A 17,631-nucleotide genomic window follows, 5' to 3' on the forward strand; every position below is an offset into this window, starting at 1 on the left:
AGTTCTCCATCAAGAAAGCATTCTGCTGAGCTCTATCCTTTATAGGATGCGTGGCATCAGGCTGCTTGCTTAATTTCTCTGAAACTTAATGTCCTTTTCTCTTAATTGCACTGACCCACACCTATTTTAACAGGATAAAGGAAGCTAGTGTGACCCCTCTCTCCAAACCCACTCCTGGCAGGAGGCCCAGCCTCCATGGGGCCTGTGTTTTCACGGCAGAGAGGTGCTTGGTTCTGTCAATTCTCCATGGGTCCCAGGCAATTCAATGCTGCTTCTTAATCAAACTCTGACTTAGAGTTGTTCGTTCCAGGCATTGGGAATACAACGCACCACCGATGGGTAACATTTCATGAGGACTTACTGGGTGTCAGGTGTCAGGAGCTTTATATACATGTATATTTCGTCTAAGAAGCACATAATGCTAAGTATATACTAGAACTATTTCTAAGCACTTCAAACGTGTAACTCAGTTAACCCTCCTAACAGTCCCATGTTCCAGATGGGGGAGACTAAGGCACAGAAAGATGAAGTAAGTTGCTCAGTGTCAATGAGCTAGTAAGCAGTAGAGCTGGGATTGGAAACTAGACCACCTGGCTCTAGGTTTTGGGCCCTCACACCACTACACTGTAAAGCTCCTCGCTTAAGCTTGACAACAGTCCAGTGAAGCTGGTACTATTATTCTCCTCCATTTCCCACTAAGGCTCAGAGGGATTAGGTTTCTTTCCTAAAGTCCCACAGAGAGTAAGTGGTAGATCATGTTTGAATGAGGTTTGTCTGACTCTTAAACTTATACCGACTTTGATGGCTTGTAAAGTCCTTCCTCTAACAGTTCCGTGCTTTTTTGCTATATGTGCATATCACCTACCCAATTGTTTATTGAATACAGCTGTTTTAGGAACTTATTTTCAAGATTTTAAAAACATTTTCCTAAGCCATAAATCTGCGACGTCACAGGTGACATGGTATTTGTATATTTTAAATTCACACTAACTAAACTGCGTAACTGTTAAAAAAAAATAAATAAATAAATTGTGTACCACTTAAACCCAGCTTGTGTGCTGGCAGAGGCACACTTGGGGAGGTATTACATTATTTTAACCCACAGCCCACCCTTCACCTCCAAAGTTCTGTTCAAACCCTCTTTCCTACAAAACCACAGGGGATGTTGGTTTCCTTCCTGGACTCAGAGAGACGCACATTGAGTGGAGTTCCTGGACTGCTCACAACCCAGTGGTCAGAGCAGCACTTGGGTTCCAGTGATGTTTGGTGGGTGGAGGTGGAGGGGCAGTGCCAGGGAATCATTCGTCATACGCAGCAGTGCTGACGAAAACACTGATTAACTCTTTCAGAATGTTTTAGTTTTGCTGCAACACACTGCTGCCTTAGAAAGGAGAAGAGTAGCAGAGTGGGCTCTCCAGTAAAACATGTGCTGAAGAGCGTGAGGTTGCAATGGCTTACGGGCCTGCCGGAGTTGGCAGGATAGCCTTGGACGGTGCTTGAAAGACATGTGAGAGATCTCAACCCACCACAGTTGTCAGTAAAACATGTGTGGCGAGGAGTGTAAAAGCAAGCGACGTACAGCTTTTGTGCCAAGGCTAAAACCTCACTGAAGAAAGGAGTGTGTGAGGGTGCTTAGCAGCCAACAGAGCCCTTGCTATATAACCACTTCACAGGTACGTGGTTGAAGAAAATCAAGCAGACTGTGGAGAGGAAGGCCAGGGCTGGGTGAATGGGCTGACGTCTTGGGCCATGTGGGAAGAAGCGATGCAGCCCCAAATTTACTGAGTGCTCATTATGCTCATTGTGTCTCTTGTGCTAAGCATTTTACTTCCATCATCTCATTTAATGCTCACAACAACCCTATGAGGTGGGTACTGCTATCATTCCCTTTTTACAGATGAGGAAACACAGGCTCAGGGAACTTCCCTGATGGCACACAACTGGTAAATAATAAAGCTGGGATTTGCACCCAGGTCGGTCTGGCTTCAAAGCATGTAAAACCAGGCCATATCCTGCCGACAGAAATGGATACTTAGGATGTTTCCATTTCTTGGCTATAGTAAATAATGCTGCAAAGAACATGGTAGTGCCCATTCATCGTACCCGCTTTCTGCAGATAAATACCCCAAAGTGGAATTGTTGTGTCATGGGGTACTTCCAATTTTTTGAGGAACCATCCATGCTGTTTTCCAAAGTGGTTGTCCCAATTTACCTTCCATGCATTACATTAGCAACAGCGCATGAGACTTCCTTTTTCTCTCCATCCTCGCAAGCATTTATTATCCCTTGTCTTTTTGATTACGGCCATTCATTATAGCCAGGTGTGAAGTCTTACCTCCTTGTGGTGTTGATTTGTCTTTCCCTGCTTAGTGATCCAGAAGAGCTTTTCATGTACCTGTTGGGCATCTGTAGGTCTTCTGCGGGAAAATGTCTATTCAGATCTTTTGCCCGGTCTTCAGTCAAGTTGTTTGATTTCTCTTTTTGTCCGCTTTTGAGTTTTGGGAATTCATTATCTATTTTGGATAGTAACCCTTTATCAGATACATGATTTGCTAATATTTTCTCCCCTTCGGTGGGTTGCCTTTTCAATGAAGCTCTACTTGTTTGCTTGTTTGACACTATGGCTAGAGCCCCCATAGTGGAATGGAGAGGTCTCCCAGACTGGTTTTGCCCGTGAACCACCATCTAATCGGCGATGCTGTCAAGGAATGGGGAAGCTGAGATCCCCAAAGCCCTGTTTTTCTCCAAAGTCTGAGATTGCCCCATGTGGGAAAGAACACGGAGTTCCTATAAGGGAAAGAATATTCACTATGCCTGTCCAATTATTTCAATCAGCACAGAAACTATGCACATGATTTTTCCTTAACCAAAACTCCCAGGGGTGTGTGACAATACACCCCGGTAAGCATCAAAGCCACCCAAAGGGATACGGACCCTGTCTAGCTATATCTGTCGTGAGTTAACGTTGTTCACCGTTGCCTCTGTAGGAATTTCATGCAAGAAGAAGTAGGTACCTAATTGACAGCTTTCAGGATTTCAGAAGATTAAATACCTATCTAATGCCCTCCATATGGACCTTACCCCATCTCACTTCTGGATACCTTAAGACTTTAACTCAGAAGGAAAGCCATTTAAGAAAAACGGCAACTCAGAGTATTTATACCAACTGACACCATATGAAAGGAAATGGTAACAAATGTAATTTAGGAAGACAGAAAATGATATGGGATGTAAGAAGGAATGATAATAGAATGAACTGGCAAATAGAGGTAAATGATACACTGATGGCATGATATAATTATAGTGATTATGGCAACTGGAAGAAAAAAGTTAACAGGATAGAACTAAAGACAGGGTTTTTTTATGCATCTGTTGGACAAGGCGTTGTGTCCAAGGGGAACACCTGATACCACTACAGGAAGCATTCCACCATCACCTCCGGAGAGATCCAGATAGCCGAGCACCTGCTGCTGCCACCCAGGGAGGTTGGCAAGCTTGCCGTGTCTGAGGCCACCGACGCTGCTGTCAGGTACACCAGACGCCAATAAGCTGCCCCAGGAGTGCCTGACCACACCGCAAGCCAAGGGCTCTTTGTCAAGCCCCCTCACTTGGCGGGAAAAGACCTATAGCTCTCCAAAGTGCAATCCACTCTAGTGTTTGGATCTGTGCCATTCGGCCAATTTTTAAAAATTCTTATTGTGAAAGAAAGGTTAAAAAACAAAACAAGTCATCAGCTCAACTTCATATATGTCTCTAGTGCAATTTGTTATGTTTTTTCTTAACCATACTGCATTTTATCACTTTCCTAAGTGGTCATTTCTATTAGGTATTCACCTAGGTCAGTCTCTACAGGGATCTACTTCCATAATAGTTTTATTTACCTCACGTATTCTCATTCTCCCACCTGTGTACAGTAGTATCATCCAGAGGTTTTTTTTTTCCAAAACGTGTGGTGTAGCAACAATTAAAGTGCAATAGCAGCTATAGCAATCACACTTAACCCATTCACACTCCTTTAACATATCCCATCACCCGAATTCAAATAAATACATAAAGGTGGACCCAAATCCTGTGCAGAAAACTCAAACTATCTAGACTCATGCCCTACTCAAGCTCCCGACTTTCTGATAGGCCCACTCTACTTCATTCACATGTTTCTGATTCTGTGCCTTGGTTGCCTATCATCTTTCCCTTTTGACACAATAGTCTTCCAGAACAGCAATTGTGCATGGATGATGGGGTCCTCCAATGAGAGAGGCTGTGCTCCCCAGCCTCCCCTAGCAGCAGCCAATGAGCAACTGGCAGCACGGGATCCAGGGCCCAAAGGGTGTTGGGGTGACCAGAGCTGAAGCAATAACAGCCTTCCTGTGACATGGGGCACAGCCTGGAGTTTGAGGGGGAAGGTGTTGCTGTTGGTTGCCTCTCTGGATGTGGGTTTCTGTTGAAGCTCTTGCTTTGAACCAGGGTGCTTGAAGTGTAAACATGCCTATGTCACAGTGGGACATGTCCCTATCGTTTTGCATCAAAATAAGAGGAGGCTGTTTGGCAATTAAGAGAACTAAGAGGACTTATTCCTCCATCTCAAGTAATTTGATTGGTAGGAGGACTTAGGATAATGGAAACTCACTTTAATACCCTTTGTGTTTTCTTCTTGGTGCATGGGCTTTTTTCTTTCTTTCTTTCTTTCTTTCTTTCTTTCTTTCTTTCTTTCTTTCTTTTTTCGTTTGTTTTGTTTTCCTGTTAGCACATGCTGAATTTCACAATTGTTGGTGGTTATCCAAGTGCTTTCTGGTTGTTGTTTTTTCCCCCCAGCTTCTTATCCATCTGTGGAAGGAGAACACACTGGGGGACTTCAATCCTTTGAAATTTGTTAGGAGTTGCACTAAAATCCACTATTTCATCATGCTTGCTATGTGTTCCATGTGAACTTTTTTTTTTAACTTTTAATTTCTTTTCAGCATAACAGTATTCATTGTTCTTGCACCACACCCAGTGCTCCATGCAATCCTTGCCCTCTCTAACACCCACCACCTGGTTCCCCCAACCTCCCACCCCCGACCCCTTCAAAACCCTCAGATTGTTTTTCAGAGTCCATAGTCTCTCATGCTCTTTTAAAATAAATTCTAAAGAACCTTTGATTCAATGTAGAAATCTGTGAAAGTTGTTACTCTGAGCCAAACAGGCGCTAAAAGCTAGGTGAACTACGGAAACCCAACTATTTGTGAGCCCATCAGAAGAGAGATAAAGCCAAAGGGATTTCAAAAAAAGTGCTTACTTCGTAAGTACACAAAGATATCTACCACAAAATCTAGTGCAAGGAAATCCTCGTGAGTGGTACCTAGAAATTGCCATATCCATTGGGAACAAACTTTTGGAAGTATAAGGCTGGTTGCAGAGCCATATGCCTTTTCAGAGAAAGAACTGTGCACCATTTAGGAAACTAAAATTATGTTTCACTGTAAGGACCTACTATTGTTTAACCCTTAAACTGTCCCTGCTCCCCTTCCCCCAGGGGACCTACTTAAAAACAAGTCCTGGAAGCCAGCCTCAGGTAACAAAAACACAGATACAAGGACGGTCCGACCAGGTGGAGGCATCCGATCCGTAGGGGGATACATACTGTCTCCCTAGCTACCAAGGAGTATGGGTCCCCGCCCTTTGGGAACCTTTTGGGCGCCAATCCTAATACAAGGTGTAATAGGCAGGTTCTAATGTCTACTAGGGTAAATTGTAATTCAATTGGTCACCTAGCATCACTGTGGAGTTTCCTGTGTGTGTTACAGTTTCATTGGCCACCTGTGCGTGGCCAGGCCCAATTGCATGGTCTTGCCCTTAAAAGCTAGTCTGTGAAACAGAGAAGGGTCGCCCTCTCTCTGTAAGAGGTGCGGCCCTGGCCAGCCTGTTTGATTCTTGATGTTTGGCGCATAATAAAGTTTTGCTTGACCTTCGCTTTGTATCAGTCTCGCTCCTTTAATCACGGACCCATTATTTGGGCATAACATCACCATGTCACTTAATTTCTAACATGCTCATTGGTGCTGGTTCACAATGCCCATGTTTGCCAATATGACATACAGATGTTTTTCAACATTCACATGAACGTTGGTCTCATACATGTCATATTCTGGAAAAAGTCATTTTAATAATATGAGTTCCTGAGGATGTGTGTGTGTGTGTGCTGAGCTGTGGGTGTTTTACACATGTAATTTCAGAAAACAAATGGGAGGAAAACAATATTAAATTGCACCTAGATTTGGTTGTGGATGAAAGACTGGGAATGCAAGTATGAGTGACAGATACAGAATCTGGGAATGAGAAAGAAAAATGGGGTTTGATGTTGAGGTTCAGAATGGAAAGTGAATACATCTGATTATTCCCTTGAGTAGTTAAATGAAGAAAAATGTGTCTGTTGAGCAATCATGGACTAATTCTGTGGTTACTGACAAGATGATGTAAGGGAATTGGCTACTGCTTGGCTAACACAGTAGAAGCAAAACCACAGGGACAATAGTATTAATAAGACAAGCATACCCAAGTCCATCTCTTCTAAGCACTATCCATATTATTCAATTTGTTGGAAAACATAAGAAAGGACCAAACCCAGTACAGAAATACCTAAACCCAAAGTTCAAGAAATAAAACCTGTTCAGGCTCCTTAGAAGCGGAAGTTACTATTCTGACACATCCAACCTTAACTGACTCTGTTCCTTTCAGGCTATTAACTTTTATTTTTGAAAAACTCAAAATTTCACAAGGTGCATCACCTCATGGGGATGATAGGAGACTCTAGTCAGAGCAGCTCAGGCCCCACACTCTTCTGAGTCGGCCACTGAAAGACCTACGTCCTCTGAGCCACAGCTATTGGCCCAATGTGTGAAGTGGTGTACCGAGGCGAGCCAATAAAGGACCACCTTGGCTGGGCCACTTTAGAATTGGGGAGTGGGGTGGGGGGTATTAGCTGTCATTTTTTATCAGCTGTTTTTTATTTGCTTAATGGATTTGTTAGAGCTTCTAAATCATGCTTATTTCAGGATATTATATTAATTTTGTAGGGCTCCTAAACCAAACACTAGGGACTGGTCAACTTAAATAACATATCATTTATTGCCTCATAGTCCTGGATGCTGGTGGCCAAACTCATTGTCTGAAGGGTGGGTGACTGTCCTGGCTATGAGGTAGGCATCTTTCATAAGTCATTCTATTTCTTTAGTGTATTTACTTATTTGACAGACAGAGATCACAAGTAGCCAGAGAAGCAGGCAGAGAGAGAGGAAGGGGAGCAGGCTCCCTGATGAGCAGAGAGCCAGATACGGGGCTCAATCCCAGGACCCCAGGATCATGACCCGAGCTGAAGACAGAGGCTTTAACCCACTGAGCCACCCAGGTGCCCCAAGTCCATTCTCTTTTTCTTACAATAGCCATGTTCTCACAATATCTACTCATGTGGTCTTCCCTCTGTCCGTGTTTGTGACTCCACGTTTCCCGTTTTTATGGGGACTGCAGCCTTATTGGTAAGGCCTGCCCTAAGTATTTCACCTGAACATGGGTTTACTTTGGTGAAGCCTCCATCACCAAATAAGATCACATTCTCAAGGACTGGGGGGTCAGGATTACAATGTATCATTTTTAAGGACACCACAGTTCAACCCAGTGGACTCCCAAAAGTCATGTACTATGCACAATATATTCTTCCATTGAATGGTGACATGTGAATGCCACCAAAACCTTCACTGGTTCTGGCATCAATTGTAAGGCAAAATCTCACTAAAATACTGTGTACATCAGATAAGGGCACATTGCCAGCCGTGATTAACGCTTTGGCCACATTCCCGTCTAACCGAGAATGTGTGACAGCAGACAAGTGTATCTGCTTCCAAAATACAATGGCTGGACAGGCACAGGACAGACATCACTATTCCAAAATTGAAAAACTGGAAAAGGAAACAAGGGTTGTGGGTCCAGAACAAGTTTGGGTCCTAGTAAGGAGCATTATTATTAGATTTTAAGGACTGAAATGAATCCTCTTTGGCTCTAGGCTCCGACCTCTGGTCCCATGGCGTGGCAGCTTCACATTCTTGACCATGGTATGTCCACAGTAAGTAGTGACCTCCCAGGCGTCCAGAGTTGCTGGAGTACATTCTGAACACCATAGGTGGTCTGAACATTTGGAGCCCAGGAGGTTTAGAAATCAAATGGGATCCCTCGTAAACCAATGTTAAAACTCACCTAAGTCAGGCTGTGGATGGAATACTAGGAAGGCAAGTGTGAGTGACACACATAAAATCTGGGAAGGAGAAATGAAAATGGGCTGACTTCAGTCTCAGGAATGAAGGGGGAGTTGGCTCTATCCCCTGGCATTATGTTTCTGGGTCCATAGTGACTGTGGCAGCCCCGCCCGCCAGCCTCTGAAACTTCTGTGGGGTCATTTGCCCCCTTTCTTGAAAGATAATGCATGTTTCCAGCCAGATACATCTACAGGCCCTCTTGTTTGTAGAATCCCCGTAGTACAACTATCTTCCTTCATTTGTTCCATCTGTTTCCCTTTCAATCCAAGCTGGACATGTTTCTGCCAATATAAAAATCTCAGAATAAAACACTTGTTGGCTTCCTCTGTAATTCAGAGGATTCAAGTCATCACACAGGAGGGTCCTCCATAGATCTTTCTTGGACAACCATATCTCTATTCCTTGCTTCTGTTGAGATGGTTGATGGGACCCATGTGCCGCATGCCTAAGCTCCTAACTACTGTTTTTCCAGCCACATCCTCGGGCCCTTTTTGAAGTGGTCTATCTAAATAGGTTGGAGGAGGTTGCAAATCATCATGTGCTATTTTGCTTTTGTTTCACACTACATTATTTGATTATTGTCTCTCCTCTGTCACTTACTATGAGTGGCAAGGAGAAACCAGGACATGCCTTGAACAGTGTGCGTTGAAATTGCCTCAGCTTACTGTCCCACTTATCATGTAAAATTTCTAGTCTTCACCAAACACGAGAACACAGCTCAGCCAAATTCTCAGCTATTTGATATCAAGGATGGCCATTTACCAAGTCTCCAATAGCAGGCTTCTAATTTCCATCCTCTGTCTCACCAGAAGCATCCTTGACATTCACATTTCTAGCAACATATTTTTTATGTTCTATGTATTCACTAAGATGATAAAGTCTTTTTCTATAGCTCTGCTCTTTTCTGTATAAGCTCTTACCTGAAGTACGTTTAGTATACATATTTCACCCAGCAGTCCCTTAAAACAATCTTGGTTTATTTTGCCATGCACCTCAAAACTCTACCACTTAGTAGAGCCATTACCAGTTTCAGAGTCAGTCCCAATTTATTGTTGGCCTATTACCCTACTTCCAAAACCTAAATCTGTTATTGTGCTGTGGCTATCACTACAAAGTACCACAGACTGGGGAGCTTAAGCCACAGAAATGTATTGTTTTAAAGTTTTCGAGGCTAGAACTCCAAACCAAGTGTTTGGAGTCCAGGCTGATTCCTTCTGAGATGTGTCAGGGAAGGATGTATTCCTGGCGTCTCTCCTAAACTCTTCCATGGTTGACTTCCTCCAAGGTCTTTTCACATTGTCTTCTCCATACACATGTCTCAGTGCCCTCCCACATTTCCCCTTTTTATATAGAACAACATTTATTTGGATTAGGGCCCACATTAGAAAATATATTTTAACTTGATGGCCTCCTTATGGACCCTATCTCCTAACGCGGCCCTGCTTGAAGTTAGGACTTCCTCATATGGACTTGTGGGAACGTAATTCAACCCATGAGAGGTATGAAACCTGAGTTGAACATGGGCACTTGTGCTGCCTTTTTCATTGTATTGGTTATATGAGGTCCCATTAGAGAACTAAGGTGACCTCATTCACCCTTCTTTTACTCAAAACTATTTGAATGTTGCTCAGTTTTATTGTGTTTTTAATTTTTTTAGCTTCCTACCTATGTGATGAAAAAAGATAATCTGATTTCAATCCTTAGACGTTAATTAGGATTTCTTTTAGGGACCAATATTTGGTCAATATTTTACAAATGACACTTATACCTTTAAAATAATATTTAGTGTTCCTGCATGTGATAACATTTTCATCCAAAGAAGGAGACAAATGCAGATTATCTGCAAAAGTAAAAAAAAAAAAAAAAATTCTTTTTGGATCTGTAATTGCAGAAATCAAGTAAGAGCATGAGTAAAACAATGTTGAAAATGGGCCACATAGTCTCTAAAGGAAAGGGTAAGGGGGGGGGGCGGTACGAAATCCAATGTGGACTGAGGAAAAATGGGTTTTGAAGGTTGACAGAAAAGGGGAGTACATCTGGTTGTTCACTTCAGAAGGGAAGGTGACAGAGGACAAAGGGTATCTACTGAGCATTCATTCTCTAATGCTGTGGTTAATGATAAAGAAAAATTTAGGTAAATGGTTTTATCGCTTAAATAACAAATTATAAGCAACAGCCCTGAGAAAATAGTATTAATAAGTCAAACATACTCCACTCAAACTTACTCAACATTAACCTTGTTATAGATTTCATTCAAAAACAGAAGGGAGAACCCAAACTCAGTATAGAAGTCTCTAAATAAAGAGTTCAAGAAAGAACAGCTTAGAAGGTTCCTTCATAATTGGATTGTCTACCTTAAGTCACTCAGATATATCTGATCCTATTTCTTTGAGGCCTGTAACCTTTTCTTGTGGAAAATGCAAACCTTCATGACTGGGACATCAGCATCATGAGGATAATGGAAGTATCCAGTTAAAGCAGCACAGGCCTCACTCAACTCTGAGTAAGCCAAACAGAGATACGGAACTGCTGACTCACAGCTATTGGACCAATGTGCAGTCAGATGTGTCAGGCTGGGGCTCCTAGGTGGCTCAGTTGGTTAAGCAATTGCCTTGGGCTCAGGTCATGATCCTGGAGTCCAGAATTGAATCCCACATCGGGCTCCCAGCTCTGCAGGGGGTCTGCTTCTCCCTCTGGCCTTCTCTCCTTTCATGCTCTCATGAATAAATAAAATCTTAAAAAAAAAAAAAAAAAAAAGATGTGTCCTTCAAATTAACACTGTCAGCATGATCCAGGAAATTCCTGGTTCTTAACCCAGACACATGCCTAATGCATATCTAAACCTTTCTAGAGGGGGCTTAATCTTTATTGAGGGTTTTGCAAGATTCCTACAGATAAAGTCTCCCCATACAAGCACATAATCCAAACACAAGCCTCCCTCAGCAAAATCAAATAAGAGACCAGAATGGAAACCTTCAGAGAATTATTACCAAATGCCAAACTTAAAAAATAAATTTGCTGGGGCGCCTGGGTGGCTCAGTGGGTTAAGCCACTGCCTTCGGCTCAGGTCATGATCTCAGGGTCCTGGGATCGAGTCCCGCATCGGGCTCTCTGCTTGGCAGGGAGCTTGCTTCCCTCTCTCTCTCTCTGCCTGCCTCTCTGTCTACTTGTGATCTCTCTCTGTCAAATAAATAAATAAAATCTTTAAAAAAAAAAAAATAAATTTGCTTAACACATTTATATAAATTACAGGACATTTGAAATATGAAAAAGATATAGCTAATTATCAAAAAAGTGCTGAATGAGTTTTCTAGGGTTGATCATTGTAACCACTAGAACAAAAGATTAAAGACATTTTACACAACAACTGAGACATAGCTGGATAGAGCATTGTGAGCTGGAAGACAGGTAAAAGAAATAATACAGAACACCTCCTCATAGGATAGGGGGAGAAATAGGATGAAAGCAAGGCAAAGACGTTTAAGGAATGGGGTAAATAGTTATTATGTGCATCTCATAGGCACTCCAGAAGCAGAAGGTTGGGTGAATTTTGGAAAAGTAACAGTCAAATGAGAATGTCTGGTAATTTCTCCAAATTCATGGAAGCCATGACATTCTGGTTTCAAGAAGCCATGTGAACACATTGTAGTAAAACTATGATGAAAGCATAGAGAGCATAATAGCAGACAAAAGGGCATGATGCCTAAAAACGGAAAACCAAATAGGATGACAGCAGCCCTCTTTTCATCAAGAAATGGACACCAAAAGCAAGCGCTGGGGTATCATTTGATGGGCAGGGACATTGACCACCTGGAACCTCCCTCAAGGACAGACAGACCCTCTGTTTCAGCTGCTTAGAGTGCAGTCAGCTGGCAGTCCTCAGTCATTAACCTTATCAGTCATTACCTCAGCTACAGAGAGCGGCCTTGCCTGAGCTCCGGGATTTGCCCTAATAACCACGTCCAAGGTCTGATCAACAAGAGTTGATTAATATAAATCTGGTCCCTTCCTCAGCTATTAATCCTGATTAAATTCCCTATACACTGAATGCAGTGTACATCTCAATGCAGCTACCTTAAGATCTTAACTCCAAAATACAGACACATGAGAAAAGTCATAACTCATAGTGTTTCCAACAAATGAAACCATATTAAAGCAATGTCTCAGGAATGTAATTTAGGAAGATGGAAGATGATCTGAGATGAAAAAAAAGATAATAGTAGAATGAATTAGTCAATATTTCAATATAATACAATATACATATATTGTATATACAATATACACTATAATACAGTGCCTACATAAAACAATGGGAATCATAATTCCAGTGACTTTGATGATCCGAGTACACAAGCCATAGCTAAATACTAACAAGTACGCATCATTTGGACAATGGGAGTGTGCAAAGAGAGGAGCTCATACCCCACTCTTCACTGGCTCAGCCAACGCAGGGTGTGTAACCACTGCACCACAGCCACTGGCTGGAAAGATGATCCAGGACAACCCAGGAGGAACATTTCTGGGATATCACCTGTGGAGTTAGAGGAAGAAATTGGTGTGGTCCTTTCCCTGGCTTTTGTTTGCTTGCTAGCTTCTTTGTAATTGTGATGACTTAATGAGAGGAGTTCAGAGAAAATGACACGTCTCTTGCATCTTTCATCAAACTAAGAAAAGATTTGGTTGCTAATATCTCATGTGTGACTTTTGTATCCTTATTTGCAAATGGGAGTGTTCAAAAATCTGTTTAGTAAGGTTTCTTCACTCCTTTAATCATCATTTTTTTTCTAGTAATAAAAACAATATATTACTCCTTTCATAATCAAGTTCCTTTTTATTAACAATAGCATCTGCTGTCCCTTAAAGATCTCGCAGAAAACAACCTTGGAAACTTTGCCATCTGGACAATAGTTCATTGATTGCCTGAATTTCTTTGATGCTTCTTATCTCCTCTTGAGGAGGGTCAATTTCTGTAATTGATTTTTTCATGAATACATGCAAAGTAGTTGTTTGCATGCATTTCTGAGATTATTGAAAAATATGCTTTTAATTTTAAAATATTTTCCATTTAAAATTTCTTTCTCTATTGTGGATATTTGGAAAATTGGGGGTAAATTTTATTTTTTTCAACCATCAGCACTTATATTTGTTCAGTAGTTCCATTGTGTGGGTATTTTTTAGGAACTCAGCATCTTTTTTTTTTTAATTTTTAAATTTTTTATACAATTTTTTAAAGATCTTATTTATTTCTATTTATTTATTTCTATTTATTTATGTATTTCTATTTTTTTAAAGACTTTATTTATTTCTTTGGCAGAGACAGATCACAAGTAGGCAGAGAGGCAGGCAGAGAGAGAGGAGGAAGCAGGCTCCCTGCCAAACAGAGAGCCTGATGCGGGGCTTGTTCCCAGGACCCCGAGATCATAACCTGAGCCAAAGGCGGAGGCTTTAACCCACTGAGCCACCCAGGCGCCCCTAATTTTTAAATTTTTTTATTAACATATAATGTGTTATTAGCCCCAGGGGTACAGGTCTGTGAATCGCCAGGTTTACACACTTCATAGCACTCACCATAGCACATACCCTCCCCAATGTCCATAACCCACCACCCTCTCCCTACCCCCCTCCCCCTGGCAACCCTCAGTTTGTTTTGTGAGATTAAGAGTCATTAATGGTTTGTCTCCCTCCCGATCCCATCTTGTTTCATTTATTCTTTTCCTACCCACTAAACTCCCCATGTTGCATCTCAACTTCCTCATATCAGGGAGATCATATGATAATTGTCTTTCTCTGATTGATTTCACTAAGCATAATACCCTCTAGAACCATCCACGTTGTCGCAAGTGGCAAGATTTCATTTCTTTTGATGGCTGCATAGTATTCCATTATGTATATATATATTCCATTATGTGTGTGTGTGTGTATATATATATATATATATATATATATATATATATATATATGTATATATATCTCACTTCTTCTTTACCCATTCATCTGTTGATGGACATCTAGGTTCTTTCCATAGTTTGACTCTTGTGGACGTTGCTGCTATAAACATTTGGGTGCATGTACCCCTTCAGATCACTACATTTGTATCTTTAGGGTAAATGCCCAGTAGAGGACCTCATTATCTTCAAGAAAACAATTTTCAAGTTAATAAATACCTGGTGATTTTTTTTAAATTTTTTTTATCAGTATGACTACTTCTTTGTGTGCTGTGTTTGGAGGCTGGATTTCCATGTCTCCTGCAGGCCTTGATAAGAAGTAAGAGGAATAGCTTCACTTGTACGGGTACCTCGCTGGCCACATGAGAGAGTTCCTGTCCAAGCTATGGTGGCTTGGCTCAGGACAGCAGCCCATTCTGAGTCATAAAAGAAATGTCCCCAAATTGGCTAATGTCATTCCTCTGGAAGTATGGCCTTGGGATATGGCAGTCAGATCTTCTCAATAAGCCAAAGCTGCAAAGTTTATAATTTTGGTGCTTAGGGCTTTCTGAAGTTCCCCTGTTAAGGCATCAATGGACTGATGTTTTGGCTGTCCTTCCTTCTGACTGAAATATTTCATAGTATTGCTGATAGAGGCAACCCGAAGCTTCTATGTTGTGATATACCAGCTCCAGTCAGTTGATCTTATGCCTAGAAACCCAGAGTGGGGGAAAGAGTCTTCAGGGAGACTTACCTATGGTAGCTGTGGGTTCCAGGCTGTTAGGACAAGGAGGAGTTTGGTGGACACTGGGAACCGACCCTGTGCGGTTCCTTTTCCTCTCCTGCAGCAGCACCTGTTACATAGGCAAAGTGTCTAACAATGATAGTAGTTCCTTGAAAAGTTAAGCAAACTGATCTTTGACCAGCCTTTGGGTCCAGCCATGTTGTAATTTGTTAGTGCCAGTTTCACCACTTGTGATTTCTGGTGTCTGATTGCTTGGCAAAAAGGGTATTCAAGTGACTGTGCCAGAATGGGGGCTTACTGGGGACTCCTGGCTGCTTGGGCATCTCTCCATTCTACTCAGGGTACTAGACGTATCTTATCCCACCAGGATGGGGCCAGGAACACACATGAAACCTGTTTGAGATTTCTGGGATCTTCTGTTAACTCTTGGGGACAAACCTGAGGGTTCACAGGGCACCAGGCATTTCATCAGATCTATAGCCAATTACCTCCCAGGTTTATCTCCTCACCTCTAGCTTTGAGCAGAAAACACGGGGAAATAAAGATTCAGCTCTGGTTTATCCCATCCTGCTGGCCCTCTCTCAGCACTTTCACAGAAGACTGCCACAAGGAACTGTTAGGAGAGGTGTCATTAGTTCCGACCAGATTAAATCCCTCCCTCTCCTAACTGGTGTCTCTTAATCTAATGTCTTTGGGTAGAAAAAATGGAAAGAAACTGATTTCCTTTATGCCACACTCTCCTGTGTGGTACTCCCCACCTGCCAAAATAAGTAACTGAATAGAGGGGTGCCTGGGTGGCTCAGTCCGTTTTGCCTCTGACTTTTGATTTTGGTCAGGTCATGATCTCAGGGTCATGAGATTGAGCGCTCACAGGTTCAACGCTGGGCATGGAGGCTGCCCAAGATTCTCCCCCCTCTTCCTCTGCTCCTCCTCCCCTCCCTCTCTTTACAAAAAAGAAGGAGAAAAAGAGGAAGAGGAGGAGAAGGAGGAGGAGGAGGAGGAGGAGGAGGAGGAGAAATTGAATAGAAAGTGAAGATGCTCAAGAGTACTAGCTCCAATAACAAATTTAATAGATAAGTCACCCAGTCCTTATTTTTTTTCCTCTCTCTCTCCATATGCTCATGAGCTTTTATCATCTCCATTTTACATTGACTGTAAGGGGAGGCCAAAACATTGATTCCAGAGTAACAAACTTCTAGCACATCCTGAAACAATGGCACTTACTGCTTATCAGAAATAGGGTAATGATGTGGAATAAAAACTATTCCATTAAAGATACCACTCCTCCAAGATCTGTTGTTTTTTCATATTGAAAAGCTTCAGGTAAGATATACCTTCAGTGGAATGTTTGGAAAGTTTTCCTCACCAAGGTCCCAAGAAGTTTAGAGGGCACTGGATTCACACTCTGATTATCCAATGTGATGTCAGGCTCAAGGGTATGCAATCGCAGGTGACTCGGCCTGGCATAGAGCCCGCTTTCCTGCCTTGCATTTGGTCCAATCAGGTATGGAGGTTGCCCGTGACGTCAGGAAATGCAGCGACTATAAATGGGCCAGCGCCCCTCTGCAGCCGCCATTGTCCTTTTTTTCTGAAGCATGGGAAAGGTGAGCCCTACATGGCGGAGCCAGGCTGTGAGACCTCTCGGGAGGAAAGCCTGGGCATGGAGGAGCCCACAGAAGCCAACCCGAAAAGCCTGAAGCAGAAGCTGTCAAGGGACCAATGCCGCCGCCGCCGCCGCCACTGCTGCTCCCACAACAGTTTCGCCACCTACTTCCCCAGGGTTTTGAAGCAGGTTCACGAGGCTCTGAGCCTCTCGAAGAAGGGTGAGTGTCTTGGATTCGTTCATCATGGACATCTTTGAGTGCATCGCCGACGAGGCCTCTCGCCTGGCCTGCTCCACCCAGTGCACCACCATCACCTCCAGGGAGATCCAGACAGCCGTGCGCCTGCTGCTGCCCGGGGAGATTGGCAAGTTCCCCGTGTCTGAGGCCAGCAAGACCATCCTCAGGTACACCTTCCGCCAATGATCTACCTCAGGACCGCCTCACCACCTTGCAAACCAAAGGCTCTTTTCAGAGCCACCTTACTTGGCACAAAAAGACCCGTAACTCTCAAGAGTGTCCAACCTACTTGAGCGTTTGGACCTGTGCCATTCTGCCCAATCTTAAAACACTTTTACCATTTATGAAACATTACCAAATGTATCAAACCTACTTTATTGTATGTCTTCAGTGCAGTATACTCCCAGCAAAATCATCGATTTACTTTAACTATACTGCATTCATTTGCCCGCCTAAGTGTTATTCCTGTCAGTTGCGTTACTAGATCCACCTTTACAGTTATCTATAAGGTCAAATCTGTTTTTCTAATATATTTTTAAATGTTGTTTTATTTCTCAGTATTCCAAGATTAATTGTTTATGCACCACACCCAGTGCTCCATGCAATATGTGCCCTCCTTAATACCCACCACCAGGTTCTCCCAACCCCCCACCCTCTCCCCTCCAAAACCCTCAGTTTGTTTCTCAGAGTCCAGTCTCTCATGGTTCATCTCCCACTCTAATACATTTTTAAAACCCTTCCCACTCTCATTCGTCCATGAACATGTAGTGAAATCACACAGAATTAATTTCTTTCTTTCTTCTTTCTTTCCTTCGTTCATTCGTTCGTTCGTTCGT

The 17,631-nt window shown here is 42.6% G+C and overlaps 1 pseudogene; it reads left to right on the forward strand.

Annotated features, from left to right (window-relative positions):
* The first annotated feature begins 16,569 nt into the window (after positions 1-16,569).
* Positions 16,570-16,981, forward strand: LOC131821017 (late histone H2B.L4-like; annotated as a pseudogene).
* The last annotated feature ends 650 nt before the right edge of the window (positions 16,982-17,631 follow it).

Source organism: Mustela lutreola, chromosome X, assembly GCF_030435805.1.
Source record: "Mustela lutreola isolate mMusLut2 chromosome X, mMusLut2.pri, whole genome shotgun sequence".
NCBI lineage: Eukaryota > Metazoa > Chordata > Mammalia > Carnivora > Mustelidae > Mustela > Mustela lutreola.